This window comes from Octopus bimaculoides, chromosome 8, assembly GCF_046866305.1.
Source record: "Octopus bimaculoides isolate indiv1 chromosome 8, ASM4686630v1, whole genome shotgun sequence".
Taxonomy (NCBI): domain Eukaryota; kingdom Metazoa; phylum Mollusca; class Cephalopoda; order Octopoda; family Octopodidae; genus Octopus; species Octopus bimaculoides.
In genome coordinates this window covers 19,533,581-19,550,317 of record NC_142935.1, presented here as the reverse complement: position 1 = coordinate 19,550,317, position 16,737 = coordinate 19,533,581, and the positions used below count along the sequence as shown (strand labels likewise).

The 16,737-nt window shown below is 36.7% G+C and overlaps 1 protein-coding gene across 10 annotated transcripts in view; it reads right to left on the bottom strand.

Annotated features, from left to right (window-relative positions):
- The window catches only part of LOC106878173 (uncharacterized), a 1,399,830-nt gene that overhangs the window by 348,315 nt on the left and 1,034,778 nt on the right, over window positions 1–16,737 (bottom strand). The gene's annotated exons all lie outside the window — the stretch shown is intronic.

The following is a 16,737-nucleotide window of genomic DNA, read 5'->3' as shown; positions in this document are numbered from 1 at the left end:
TGAAATTAACGTGCAAGTGGCTGAGCACTCCACAGACACGTGTACCCTTAACGTAGTTCTCAGGGAGATTCAGCGTGACACAGTGTGACAAGGCTGACCCTTTGACTTACAGGAACAACAGAAACAAGAAGTAAGAGTGTGAGAAAGTTGTGGTGAAAGAGTACAGCAGGGTTCGCCACCATCCCCTGCCGGAGCCTTGTGGAGCTTTAGGTGTTTTCGCTCAATAAACACTCACAATGCCTGGTCTGGGAATCGAAACTGCGATCCTATGACCGCGAGTCTGCTGCCCTAACCACTGGGCCATTGCGCTTCCAAGAAATAGTAGCTAAATCTCACTCAACTCACATTTTACTATCCTTAAAAAAAAAAGCAAGGACAAACTGGATAATGTATTCCTAGGTGCCCAATGTTAGACATGCACAAAAAATAAAACTATACAGATAGTATAGTCATGGCTAGAATGACTTGTCTTTGATTACTGTTAGTTGAGACAAATCTTGGATTAAACCACAGATTCTTGAAAATGGCAATAAATACAATTTTAAAACTTAATAACAAGCAACCCTATGTAAACCCATGCATTTTTATATGTACTATAAGACATCCTAAAAACATTTATTCTTTAATGTCAGAAACCCATAGATTGCTTTTTCCATCTTATATGAATTCAGATCTCCACTCTCAATGACAACATTATCTACAAACCTTACATAGAAAAGAGAATATCGTTTTAACTCCGATGACATTAGCAAACATTTTGATGTATTCCACACATAAACTATCTTATAGGTCACCAAATATACATAGACTTCCCAGACTATGTATAAAGAATATCAGTCCTCATGCCCACTCTTTTTAACAACGTTCTTATACCCTGATAGTGCATGCCCACAATCTCATATATAGCATCACAGTTAGGGGTACCTGACATTACTTGGACTCACAGTAACTCTGATTTTAAATCAACCACCTAAAATCCTGACACCAAACAAACTTTTAAACTAATAGATCTTTATAGCAGCACCAAAGGATATTTAAAAGCATTACACTTGCTGATACAGACTTAGCAGATACACAGAATTAGTTTTCAGTATAATATCTATTACTATACACAAACCAGACATAAAAAAGCATTACAAGTAAATATTCCTCTCTAATTTTGGCACAAGGCCAGCAGTTCTGAGGGGTGGGAAGAAGTGAAATACATCAACCCCAGTGTTTGACTAATACTTCGGTTGTTGACCCAGAAAGGATGAAAGGCAAAGTCTACCTCAGCAGAATTTGAACTCAGAATGTAATAAGTCAGAAGAAATATCACAAAGTATATATTTTTTTTTGAGGCTTTAAAAATTTTATGCCAGCTCACCACCTTAGAACAATGAAATAATAACAGTAGTGTACAAATAATAAAGCTATCTTCAATTAAACCAGTCAAGAGTAAAAAAAAAAAAAAGTGAGGGGCTAATCAGAGCTGGAGCAAGAAGATTGTAGGTCTTCTTAGTGTAGCAGAGATGGGAATAAACACCTACTCATACAACATAGTGAAATTCTCCAAATCTGGAAAGTGAGTAGCAAATGTAAATCTAAAGCTTAACCAAAAGGAACATCTCATAAATCCATCACATTTTTATATACACACTCAAAATTCCTATAAACTCTCCACCAAATTCACCACAGCAAAAACATACAGCAGCATACTTTGCATAGCTACAGCCTCCATAGACCACTGACATAAATCTCAATCACTGCACAATGAAAATAGCCAGAATGAAAACCACCTATCCATGTAGGAAGGTCAGTTTGTTGTCTCAGCAATTTAAAACCTGCATTCTTTGAATTACAGGCACAACAGAAACAGCAAGTAAGAATGAGAGAAAGTTGTTGTGAAAGAGTACAGCAGGGTTCGCCACCATCCCCTGGCGGAGCCTTGTGGAGCTTTAGGTGTTTTTCACTCAAAAAACACTCACAACGCCCAGTCTGGGAATCGAAACCACGATCCTATGACCGCGAGTCCGCTGCCCTAACCACTGGGCCATTGCGCCTCCACACTCTTAAGCATAAAAGGGTGAAATAGAAAAGTTGTTAGAGTATTGGATAATATACTTCCTAATATTTGCTCTTTTTCTCTACCCTCTGAGTTCAACTTCCATTAAGGTCAATTTTACCTTTCATCTTTTGAGATTGACAAAAAAGTAGCAATTCATGTTGGTTGATTGGTAGAACTGTGAGAATATCAGATTGGATGCATTGTTGTATTTGTTCCAGCTCTTAGTGTTCTGAGTTCAAATACTCTCATGACCTATTTGATAGACATAATACATCATCCAACTAAATGCTACCATCTGGTAATTTAAGCAAGTGTCATGTAATATATTCTTGACTTGTGATGAATTTAACAGATAGAAGCTGTGCAGAAGCTTTGTGTGTGTATGTGTGTGTGTGTGTGTGTGTGTGTGTGTGTGTGTGTGTGTGTTTGTGTGTGTGTTTATAAGAGCGTTATAGTTCACTTGAAGCATTGTAATATCAAAGAAGGGAAAAAAGAAGAGAAAATAGAAAACATCTGACAATGTATTAAGTTTTACAAAACCTTTATATTTCAGGCACAAAGGCCCATATTCAGAAGAAAAACTGTCTGGTGGGAAACGTCCAGTTATGTAGGTTCCATTAATCCATTTAAATCCCCTGCTTCTAATAATAACAATCACTGATTACCTCTCCTAAAATTTATTTCCCTCTTGATTCATTTGCAAAATATCCTTCCTTCTACTAACATGGAATGAAGAATTCTTATGATAGCATGAAATCGTGACATTATCACTAACTTCTTAGCACAAGTGAAACTGGTTGACCATGTAAATAGTTTATTTCATATATATATATATATATATATATATATATATATATATATATATATATATATATATGATGATGATATATATATATATACATATTCTCCAACGTAAAATTTCTGTGTACTTTTCACTACAGTTTATGACATGACGAAAAAGAATCAATGAACCTGTTCATTATATATATATATATATAATATAATATTTTTTATTTAAAAGCAGCAGAAATATAACAAAAAAACCGTTACTCTGAGTTTCACGTTCCCGTTCATCGGACAGTTTACGGGAACGTGAAACTCAGAGTAATGTTTTTTTTGTTATATTTCTGCTGCTTTTAAATAAAGCATATTACTCTACCTCTGGTATTTGAGTACTCTTTTTTCCACCTTGTTGCACATTTCATGTGCTTACTCTGGTATATAATATAATATATATATGTGTGTGTGTGTGTGTGTGTATTTGTATAAATATATGCATACATATATATATATATATATATATATATATATATATATATATATATATATATAAAAGCAACAACGGTCAAAGGTCCTTCCAAAGCCTTAGGCTCATGTGGCTGGTTTCCCAAATTCTATGTGTACCAATTCTTCACCCAGTGGAAAGGATGCTCATTCATTGAAGGATTACTCAGTTTGCCTGCTGAGTGGACTGAAGCAATGTTAAATAAAGTGTTTTGCTCAAGAACACAATGCATTGCTCAGTCTAGGAATCAAAAGCCACAATCATAAATACAATGCCGTGACCACTAAGTCATGTACCTCCACACATACACACAGACACACGTGCATGCATGAGGTTTAGCAAAAGAGACGAATAGAATAAGAACCAAACTTAAGAAAATAAGTACTAGGTTTCACTTGTTCAAATAAAACCCTGCCAGACAGTGCCTCAGCATGGCAACAGTCAATGACTGAAACAAGTAAAAGATAATACATTCCTACAGCATCCCAAAACACCATTCATCCCAATCACTTCAGACAACACAGAGAACATGTATACAAAATGTAGCTGCAGCAGCAATAGCCTCAATAACTCAAGCACTATGGTGGCATGCCCACAAGTGATATATGCTTAAAGAAGAATCATTGATGTCCTTTGACCGAATCTCTCTTTCCTATCTTTACAATGAACATTGCTGTCACCAGAACCTAAAGGAATACAACAGATTGGTTTGTGGAGGAAACAACTTGTTGATTGCCACACTGCATCCTAGACAATAAACTATTGCATGCAACACAGTACAGTGTTTTTCAACTTGGAGAAAACCTTCTTTGTCTGGAACAAAAGATTTGTTGATCCCACCCAGTTACTGCTAAACCAAATGCCCATGTGCCACTGTCTTGCTGGATTATGGTTAGGTGGGGTTATACTACAATAACTACAATAACTTTCAAAAGGATATATATTTTTTATATCACATACTTTTTGCCTTAAGTTATAAAAATGTAGAAAAAATTATATTATATATATAAAAAAATAGATGTAAAAATATAATAATAAACATGTATGTATGTGTGTGCGCATGTGTGCATGTGCATGTAAGTATATATGTATTCATGTATTTATTTAAAATCTCTCTTTCTCATATATATATATATATATATATATATATATATATATATATAAAAGATAATAAGAGTGAAAAAACTACAGAAGGCTTGTGTTACATGGTTAAAGTATATATATATATATATATATATATATATATATATATATATATATATATATATATATATATATATATAATGGTGGTTGTCCACTCTTTATGCAGAGTTTGACCACCTCATGCACTTACACCTTAGAACCATCTGATTTGGGTTTTTAAACAAGACAATGTATTGAAAAGACACCTTCATAGATTGCATATCTCATTTGGACCACCAAGAGTTGTAGTTAGGTTTACAAACCTTATATTTGAAGTATGAATGTACATGTTTCTATGTATGCATGTACTTGTATATGTATATATGTTGGTGTATGCAGCTAAGTATGTATGTGTGTGTGTATATATATATATATATATATATATATATATATATATATATAGACACACACACACAGGGTGCGTTAGGTAAATTGTTGCCGTTTTATATCTCTAATTTCACACTTGTACATTGTTTGTTTTTGATTTTGTTGACTACACAGCATAATAGAGTTAGTTGGGCACCATCTGTGAGAAAAACACCATGATGCAATTCTCTCTGCCAGAAATTTGGAAACGACATGCTGTACTGCTTAGCATTCATGTTAAAAGCTCCAACATGAACATTTCAGAGTGTTTGAGTGTCAATCTAAGGACAGTGTAATCTGAGGACATGTACCAAGTGTGATAAAAATCAAACATCCAGTCAACATCAGGGATTTTGAAGTGATCACTAGTGATGGCAACACCATGCCCCCAGTCATCTTTCCACATGGTGATCTACATCAAGTGCCTGGGGGATGTAGTGCTGCCCTGAGTGAAGAGAGTGGCTGCTGGAAGACCCTATGTCTGGCAACAGGACTCTGCATCATGCCACACAAACAGGAGAACCCAGTAATGGGTGTCAGACAATTTCTGTGACCACATCACCCCTAACATCTGGTCAACTAACTCCCCAGACTGCAACCACCTTGATTATTATGTATGTGTGGAATGCAGTTGAGTGAAAGACCTACAAAACTCCTTGTAACACCAAAGATGAGCTGAAGGCAAGGATTATGGCGGTATTCACCAACATAAACAAGGAAACTGTCCAGAAGAGTTGCAGGAGATTCTGAAGTCATCTGGAGGCTGTGGTTGGAGCCAATGGCAATTTTATTGAATAAATTTACCCTTTTCTATTTCAAGATATTTTTATGTAATTTTGGTAAATACATCTATTAAAATGAGATGTCAGTATTATTTTCATTTTTGCATAATTTAGACGACAATTTATTCCCTGCATCCTGCATATACTGCCCACATTTAGACACACACACACACACACACACACACATGTATCTATACCTTATGAATTACTTTATTAATTACCATTTGGCATCCGTTTTGTCTATACATAAATTGGATAGCTTTTTATTATATTTTATTTTATTTTACTTATGATTTATTTTAATTTTAAGAGCAATTGGTTTTCACATTTAGACGTTCTTACTTGCACAGATTTGGCATAGAACCTATTCTGAGTCAGTTAAGCAAGCTGAGTTATGTTTTTCATCTTAATCATTTAATCATTTAATCAGGAAGAAAGACTGTACATACAAATCATTCCACAGCTTCCAAGACTGGTAGAATGGTGAGAGAGCCAGGTAAAGCTATCTTCAAATTGGAAAACTGGGCTACGTGCTCACAAAAGAATCTACTAAACATACTTAAGGTCCAGGTGGTAGGATTAAAGATTAAACTGTGTGACAGACTGAGCCCACTAACAAAGTAATCCATGGTGAAATTTGACTCCAGAATACAAGAAGCTGGAACAAATGCTATCTAATGGTTGCTGTTACAGATTTCATATTTTTCAGTTATGCCCCAATTAGTGTGGTAAACTGATTTAGTTTTGTAATCTAATTATTAAAATGAAATTCATTTTCACCATAAATTAATAAATAAAAATTTAACAGCTTTTAATGTTTTCAAACTTTGGGTAATTTTAGCCTATCAAAAGCCATTCTTATACACATAACCATAAATTTCACGTTGGAGTCTGTTTCCAAAGTAATGCTTTCTCCATTGCAACCACACTACAAAATTTGATGGATGATGTCATTTTGTGCCAGTTTTTTTTTTTGTCTGTCAGTTTGTAAGACAGCTGTCATGCAGAAAATGCTAACTTCTGATTCTTGATTTCTTATTAAACTACAAATTATCAAACTTTGAACCTCTGTAACATTTTCCTAAATTTTCTGGGAATAAATAAATCCCAAATTTAGATTCAGCATGTAAAATTACATCAATATACCAAAATTTTAAAATTTTCACTTAAATTTCCAAGCTGCTGAAAAAATCCCAATGTTCTGATGGTTGTCAGTTCACTGCCCTATACATGTATGTGTGTGTGTATGTGTCTATATAGATGTATATATATAATTCATTTAAAATATAGAGATGCCTATAATTGGACATCTACCCGCTAGAAAGAGTAGCAAAAAACTCTATACCACAAAAATAGGGATAATTTCGAAAGAGAATGAAAAATAAAAACATTTTTACCAGTCTACACTCTGTACCATGGTTTCAAGCTATTTAGCTAGATAAAATTATATCTAACTCCGGAGCTTTCATCAGCAGAGATCCGGATTAGCATGTAAACACGAGCCAAGGAAAGAACCTGACTCGAGTTTACATGCTTACTTTCCCAAAAATTAACTACGCATATATAGATGTATATATATATATATATATATATATATGTGTGTGTTTGTGTGTGTGTGTGTGTGTGTGTGTGTGTGTACATACAGGAATACATACATATTCACACACATACATATATACATACATGTTCACACACACACCTACATACATACATACATACATACATACATACATACACACACACACACACACAGGGAGAAAGTGAGAGAGATACATGCACACACACACACATATATATAAACTAACAAACATTATACATTCACTAATTGTAAAAGATACCTATAAGTAGTTGGAGGCTAGATGAGAGGGCCGAGAACACCCTCTTAACCCTCCCATCCTTGAGTCAGTGTAACATCCAGATGACAACCAGAGGGAAAAGGGCTGTACTAGCAATTGGCTGGTCTTCATTTTCAGCTGTAGACTGGAGCAATGTGAAATGAAGTACCTTGCTCAAGGACACAATATGCCATCCAGTCCAGAAAGGAAAACCATAACATATTAACCACTTGGCCACACATGCATATACAGAACACACTTATGTTATTATTATTACTTATATATAATATGTAAATGCAGATAAGTACACACATTAACCAATGTCATATAGTTTCCATTGAAGTTTTTCTTTTATATTGTAAAGCTATTGACACAGTTTATATCCGGTTTCTGTACCTTAGTAATATTTCAGTTACTGTAAGCAATTATAAAACATTATCAGCAGCCATAGAACTTCCATGTTAATGCATTTCTGCTGGCATGAATTTGAATGAAAATTACATTTCCTTCAATATTTCATAAATCATACATTGTCTGTTTTATAAAACAGAAATGTCAGTGAAAAAATCCTTTAATGACTTGGGATTGACTCTAAAATATCAAAGAAAACTTTAACAAAGTAAATCTAAATTATTCTGTATAGTTTACAAATGTTATTCTAAGTGTAGAAACAAAAGATATGCCATTAGTAAACGGGAAAATAATGATTTCAAGTTCTTTGGCCAACACACAATCAACTGCATCATTGTTTTGGTCATCATGTTTCCAAGGATATTCATCAGAAATATAATACGGATCAAGCTAAGGATGAGCTGAATTTTTAGATTACTCAACAAACAACCAAAGGATGGTTACATTGTTATCCTGTCACCAGTGCTGCATTAACACATGCATCAGCAGAGTATTAGGCATCACATGATGCTATAGATCATTGCCAGTAGTAACAGCAGCATATTGAAGTTGATAGGAATTTCTCTGGTGTACAGTACAAAAGTCAACACCTCTTGTTTTTAAGGTTAGAAGAGATCTAAGTTACATCTAAGTCTTGTCTATTTACCAAAATTGACTGTGATAGTCAACTTCATCTCTGACCCTCAAACATAAAATTAAAAGTTTTAATTTTATTCCTAGTGTTAATAGAATACTTTTTGTGATGATCAGTGCTTAGTTAGAGATTGTATCTGAAATATATCTTCATGCTAAATATGTTTTGATTCAACATCATAAGTTTCTTCAATAGAAACATATTAAAAGGAAATATATAGGCGTAGGAGTGGCTGTGTGGTAAGTAGCTTGCTTACCAACCACATGGTTACGGGTTCAGTCCCACTGCGTGGCACCTTGGGCAAGTGTCTTCTACTATAGCCTCGGGCCGACCAAAGCCTTGTGAGTGGATTTGGTAGACGGAAACTGAAAGAAGCTCATCGTATATATGTATATATATATATATATATATATATATATATATATATATGTGTGTGTATATGTTTGTGTGTCTGTGTTTGTCCCCCCCAACATCGCTTGACAACCAATGCTGGTGTGTTTACGTCCCCGTAACTTAGCGGTTTGGCTAAAGAGATCGATAGAATAAGTACTAGGCTTATAAAGAATACGTCCGGGGGGTTGATTAGCTCAACTAAAAGGTGGTGCTCCAGCATTGGCCACAGTCAAGTGACTGAAACAAGTAAAAGGGTATATACAGATTTCTTTTGTCTTTTTCCATGTTTTATCTATGCTAACATGGGTTGGAGAAATATATTATACTGAGGCATTCCCTTACAGCTGAATGCTTTTCATACAACATACATATATAAACACACACACACACATACATACATACATACATACATTCATACATACATACATACATACATACATACATACATACAAGTAAACATGATAACTGCAGCTTTAATTCAAGTAATGCCCTCACTTGATTGTTCTTTTAAACATGTACAAATATGGCTGTGTAGTAAGAAGTTTCTTCTCAGTCACATGATTCTGGGTTCATTCCCATTGTGTGGAACCTTGGGAAAATATCTTCTACTATAGCCTTGGGCTGACAAATCCTTTTGAGTGGATTTGTTAGAAGGAAACCAAAAGAAGCCCATCATATATATGTATGTGTGTGCGTGTGTGTGTGTCTGTCCCTCACCACAGCTTGACAACTGATGTTTGTGTGTTTACATCCTCATAACGTAGCAGTTTGGCAACTGAGACCAATAGAATGAGCATCAGGCTTTAGAGGAAAAAAGGTATGTAGTATGCATTTGGCTAAAATTCTTCAAAGTGGTGCCCCAGCATGGCTGAAGTCTTATTACTGAAGCAGGTAAACGATAAAAGATAACAGGGATGTGACTTTTCAGCTCTGTTAGGGACCAACACTCTTTCACATAGATGTGGCAATGATGGGCACCTCTTGCAGTAGATGTTCAGAAAGATTACCACCCATTCTATTATAAAATTTTTCATTGAAAGTTTTGGTTTTTACAGTTATGGCCTTCCATTGTATTCTACATATACTAGAGATGTTAATAGAGATGTTAAAAAATGCCTGTTCCTAAAGCCTTTTAAAGTGAAGAAAAGCCTTGCACAAGGCCAATCCCACTCTGTAACTATGGAAGCATTTTCTCCAGAACAACAACTAAGGATGTAAATGAATTCATAGGTGTTAAATCAATTTCTCTTCTAGAACAATATCAACACAAAGACTAGGGGTTCTCTGACTCCCAGGTGCTGGATGGCAATTGACTCTACTTAGTTCATCCACCTTTTGATTACTCTCCTGAGGAGTGTCCAATGAAAACTACCCACCTTACCAAGCAGGCTTCATTGATTTACTGTCTTAGTCATGAACAAGCTAAGCATGCAACAGGTTGTAGTGGATTATGTGTTACAGAAACACTAAGCATTACCTGACATAACATACAAACACACACACACACACACATATACATATATGTATGCTTGCATGTGTGTGTGTGTGTGTGTGTGTGTGTGTGTGTATGCACACACACACACACACACACACACACACACATGCCAAGATGATTTTTTTGCTTATCTCTATACATAAAAGAAGCAGCTTTTTTCCATAGAAATTTAGTTCCAATGGTCTGAGTGTTACTGAAGAGGCAAGAATTACACCAAAACACTGTGCCTTGTGGTCCACCTATGTCCTGTGGGGCAAGTGTGTTATTTATACAGGTTGTCTATAAGAAGTCTTTCATCAATATAATACTTAGAGTGAAGATTTATTTAATGATCAAGTGTGCAGGAGTAGGATTTGAATGAATATGCAAGTATGACTGTCATCATCATCATCATCATCATCGTTTAACGTCCGCTTTCCATGCTAGCATGGGTTGGACGATTTGACTGAGGACTGGTGAAACCGGATGGCAACACCAGGCTCCAGTCTGATTTGGCAGAGTTTCTACAGCTGGATGCCCTTCCTAACGCCAACCACTCAGAGAGTGTAGTGGGTGCTTTTACGTGTCACCCGCACGAAAACGGCCACGCTCGAAATGGTGTCTTTTATGTGCCACCCGCACAAGCCAGTCCAGGGGCGCTGGCAACGATCTCACTCGAAAATCCTACAGGAGCCAGTCAGGCGGTACTGGCAATGGCCACGCTCAAAATGGTGCATCTCATGTGCCACCCGCACAAGAACCAGTCCAGGGGCACTGGCAACGATCTTACTTGGCTTGCCGGGTCTTCTCACGCACAGCACATTTCCAAAGGTCTCGGTCAGTAGTCATCGCCTCGGTGAGGCCCAATGTACGAAAGTCTTGCCTCACCACCTCAGCCCAGGTCTTCCTGGGCCTACCTCTTCCACGGGTTCCCTCAACTGTTAGGGTGTGGCACTTTTTCACGCAGCTATCCTCATCCATTCTCACCACATGTCCATACCAGCGCAATCGTCTCTCTTGCACGCCACAACTGATGCTTCTAATGTTCAGCTTTTCTCTCAAGATACTTACACTCTGACGGGTATTCACATTGACATTACACATCCAATGGAGCATACTGGCTTCATTCCTTGCGAGCTTGCGTATGTCCTCAGCAGTTACAGCCCATGTTTCACTGCCATGTAGCATGGTTGTTCGTACGCATGCGTCATACAGTCTGCCTTTTACTCTGAGTGAGAGTCCCTTTGTCGCCAGCAGGGGTAAGAGCTCTCTAAACTTTGCCCAGGCTATTCTTATTCTAGCAGCTACACTTTCAGCACCCCCACCCCCACTACTAACTTGGTCGCCCAGATAGCGGAAGCTATCGACTACCTCTAGTTTTTCACCCTGGAATGAGATAGAAGTTGTTTCCTGTTTGTTTACAGTCTTTATTGCACCTGAACATCTGCCACAAACAAAAACTAACTTGCTAGTTAACCTGCCTTTGATGTTGCTGCACCTCTTATGTGTCCATAGCTCGCACCGGGTACATCTTATAGAGTTACTACCTACTCCTTTTCTACATACTGAGCAGGGCCATCTACCTGAAGGGGTTTGTGTTTTATCTACCTTCCTACTTATTAGGATTTTGGTTTTAGCTAGGTTGACTCTAAAGCCCTTCAATTCTAGACCTTGCTTCCACACCTGAAACTTCTCTTCTAGTTCTGATAGTGACTCCGCAATTAGGGCAAGGTCATCAGCATAGAGGAGCTCCCAGGGGCAACCTGTCTTGAACTCCTCTGTGATTGCCTGGAGGACTATGATAAATAAGAGGGGGCTGAGGACGGAACCTTGGTGGACCCCTACCTCTACCCGGAATTCATTGCTGTACTCATTTCCAACCCTCACCTTACTGGCAGCATCTCTGTACATGGCTCGCACAGCTCTCACTAACCATTCTTCTATCCCAAGTTTCCTCATTGACCACCAGATAAGGGATCGGGGGACCCTGTCAAAGGCTGTCTCCATGTCAACGAAAGCCAGGTAAAGAGGTTTATCCTTAGCTAGGTATTTCTCCTGCAACTGTCTCACTAGAAATAAGGCATCAGTAGTGCTTTTACCTGGCACAAACCCAAACTGCATCTCATCTAAATTGATTCACTCCCTAATTAGTTGGGCTATGACCCTCTCTGTAACTTTCATAACCTGATCTAACAGCTTGATGCCTCTGTAATTATTTGTATCTAAAGCGTCACCTTTACCTTTGTAGCAGTTGACTATGATGCTGCTACACCAGTCATTGGGTATGACTCCTTCGTGTATCACCTGGTTCGTAATACGGGTGACTAGGCTATAGCCAACACTGCCAGATATTTTGAGCATCTCTGCAGTGATTCCTGATGGGCCGGGGGCTTTCCCAGTCTTCATACTCTTAATTGCTTTATCTACCCTGGTACTATCAACTCGGATAGCTGGTCCCTCTATTGGGTCGACATATGGCAGGCTCTCTTTCTCCCATTCATTCTCTTTATTAAGCAATCTATCGTAGTGGCATCTCCAGACCTCTTTCTTTGCATCCTCATTTAATGCAAGCGTACCATCATCCATGCGAACACATTTCTCTCCTACAACATCACTATTCTCTCTCCTACACTGTCTTGCAACACGAAATACCTCGAGTCTTTGGTCCTCACGGCGCAGAACATTGGCAAATCTTTCCTTATCTGCTTCCCCTCTGGCTAAATAAACCTGTTGCCTAGCCTCCCTTCTGGCACATTGGTACAATTCCCTGCTACCACCGTTCTTCCAGTCCTTCCAAGCCTGTTTCTTTTGTCTAATAGCCCTGTCTACCTCCTTGTTCCACCACCACGTTACTCTGGGTCGGGAGGGGACCTTACACCACTCGCAAATCTGGTCGGTGGCTTTCAACAGGTTGTCCCGCAGAAATCTCCAATTGTCTTCCACGTTGTATGATGCTATATCCCCTTCTATGTGGTTAGGAAATTTGCTTTGCACCCATGCAATTTTGGATTCAGTCCCACTGTACATCACATTGGGCAAGTGTCTTCAGCTATTGCCTTGAGCTGGCCAAAGCTTTGGCAGTGAATATTTGATGGACAGAAACTGAAAGAACATTTCCGTGCCTGTGTGTGTGTGTGTGTGTGTGTGTGTGTGTGTGTGTGTGTGTGTGTGTGTGTGTGTGTGTATGCATGCATGCATGAGTCTATGTATATATGTTTGTGTGTATTGATGTGTGTTTTTTACGCCTTGTCTCGACATCATATGCTAATAGTAAACAAACATCACTATCATACAAGCAGAGCTTTTTGTTTGTAAATTCTTGTGGAAATATGTCCAGACAAGGGGGAAAAATTACATTGCTTGGAAACCGGTCAGGGTTGGCAACAGAAAGTACATCCAGTCATAGAAACCTGCTTCACTGTATTTCATCCAACTGAAGCAAACATGAAAAAGTAGATGTTAAAACAATGATGATAATAACGATGATGATGACATAGTTATTTAACAAAATGTGAGCTTGCAACACTTGCGGGAAAGTATATTTAATTGGTCAATATCATCTTTGTGATTAGCAGCGCTCATCATCTGTCCAAATCAAACTGTGTCTGCTACTGCAGGACTTTAAGTTCCTCTTCTACATTGCCTAGTTCTAACATCAAAATGCTTATTGAAGCATTCTTTGAGGATACATAAAGTTCCTCATATCTTTTACTACAACTCCAAGCTGACCAAAGCCTTGTATGTAAGAATCTCGCATGCACAATACTTCTATAAATAGAACCCCTATAATATAAGGGACACATATATATTACAATAATATGTAAATTATGTAAGTGTAAGATCCAAGGGTCTAAGTGTAGGAAGTTAGTAAGTTTTGAGCAGTCTGCAGAAAGTATTAAAAAAAACTTTCAGGAACAATAGTAGTTTAATGGCATAGAAGGTTGTGAGTTCTTTCCCTATCAAAGTTAGTTAAACTGAAAGAAGTTATTTTATAGTTCATGGTTAGCAACTAAAGTTGCTATGTATGCCAATAAAAATCCAAAATGAGGGAATGGAGCAGATAAAATCCAGGCTACATATGTTTCCTAGCTAGCAGGCCAAAGATACCTTAGTTAAATGGAGGTTACATTGTCGTAAAGGGATCCCAAGTTAACTAAGGTATCTTTGGCCTGATGAATAGCTAGTGGAGTATCCTCATTGAGTAATTATAACTTCTGAGATTCTGCTAACTAGGAAACATATGTAGCCTGGATTTTACCTGCTCCATTCCCTCATTTTGTACATATATATGTAACTATCAACATCACTCCTATCAGTTTGCATAGTATGGTGTGCACAGACTAATTAGGGCAACTATTTTGAAGGTGGGGGCAAACATATGTTGGAAGTATGTTATGTTTAAGGAAGGGAATGGACAATTTGGTTACTGTGTAGTCTGGCTAAAATCCATGTTGCACCAATTTTTTTGTTGCATATGTGTATGCAATTTCAAAATTGTATAGTATACCATATTCTTTATGTGTTAATTAGCAATGCATGTACATCTGATGACTCTTATGTTCCCCATAAACATCTCCTGTTTTTAGCATTATAACTATCATGTATTTTATGTAGTTGCTGAGATAGACTGCAATGAAGCATATAATAACTCTTATTAGGCTGAGAGGAGCTACTATAAGCCTGATTACTAGAAGGCAATGGAATTTAGAACCCATTGTCATCCTCCTCATCTGTTTTTATCATCAATGTCATTTTAACATTCTTTCTTCTTTGCTTACATTGCTAAGCCTAGTTTGTTTAGCGTTATTTGATACCATAGCAAATACACATGTTACTGGTATTAGGTAAATTATTTTCAATTTCATCAACGTTTTATTTTTATCCATAGCACGTATAATTAGAAACAGAATTTTCTCTTCAATCAGTTCTTTATAATGTCAGCAATTTGCTGAAGGAGCATATTTGAGTGGGAATGCATAAGCGGGATTTTAAGCCTCATTTTATGATATAGAATTCAATAAGAAGCAAAACTATTAGCGTATGATAAACAAAAAAATGTAATATAATTCTGATAATTGAAAACTTTGACCCATTCTAATTTAGAATTCTTCATATAAATTGTAAAATGCTAATGAATATGACAGTATTTTATGACTTGCAACAAAATAATTGATTTTTGGCAAAATTTCTTTTATATTTTTAAAATCCTTTAAAATTCTGATTAAATATTTCTAGGATTCTTGTTTTTTACAGAATGGCAGGATTCATTCTTCAACAAATAGATAACTGAATCACCTACTCAGTCTCTGTTTGTACTTTTGCTTGTTGGGTCTTAAACATTGCACATAATGACATAATGTTATTTACATTGAACTGAACATAACTGAGTACTAGCAGTTCACGAGAGAGTATTCATGAAGGAGTATAGTATGGTAAAATATATCATGCAATCTGTAATTGCATATGTAGTGATAAACAAACACAGATATCTGCTTGGTCACCCACCAGTTCACAGCAAGTAAACCAGGACATGACAGCCAGAGAGAGAGAGAGAGTGGGGAAAGTTCTGTCTACCACCCAGATGGTAGTCATTTACAACAGTGTTGACAGGAACAACATGGAATGAAGCACCTTATTCAAGGACACAGTGCACTAGATCCAGGAATTAAACTTTATGCTCATGAACTGGATATGCCAACCATGACCCTTCCTATAACTGCAAGCCTGTTATTATAAACAATAACCATTGGCAATATAAATACATATATATTTCTACTAAGATTTGAGTAAAACTTCAAGAAAAATCATAAAACATGTTCAGTTAACAAGCAATCAGATTCAATTCTACTTTTGATGGCTAAAAGTAAATCTGGTCTTTCCATAGCCAACTGAGACTTCTTATAAGAATTTTAAAATTCAATATTGTTTCCCTTCATTTTGCTTAGGGTAACAATAGAGTCTTGAATTTCATTTCTCTATAAGTGACCTTCAGCAACATCATTTCTGTTCAAGAAAGAAAAGCTTTAGCATTGTGTCTATAAATTAGTCAGAACATATTCAGATGTTGCTTACAATTTAAACTCAGTACCATTTTAAAAGAACCAATTGACATTTTATTTCATCTTCTTTGTTGCTTTACAATGGTTTACTGCTCTGACATCTGAGACCCCCTTATAAATGCTTATGAAATTTATACATAAATATTTGCTTAAAATAACATATATTTTTACATTTATTTATTTAACAGTATTTAACAGATAGGTTTATTGTTAATTAAAAGATTTTGATTAAAAAACATATAAAATCAAATTGCCCATAAAAAGTATTT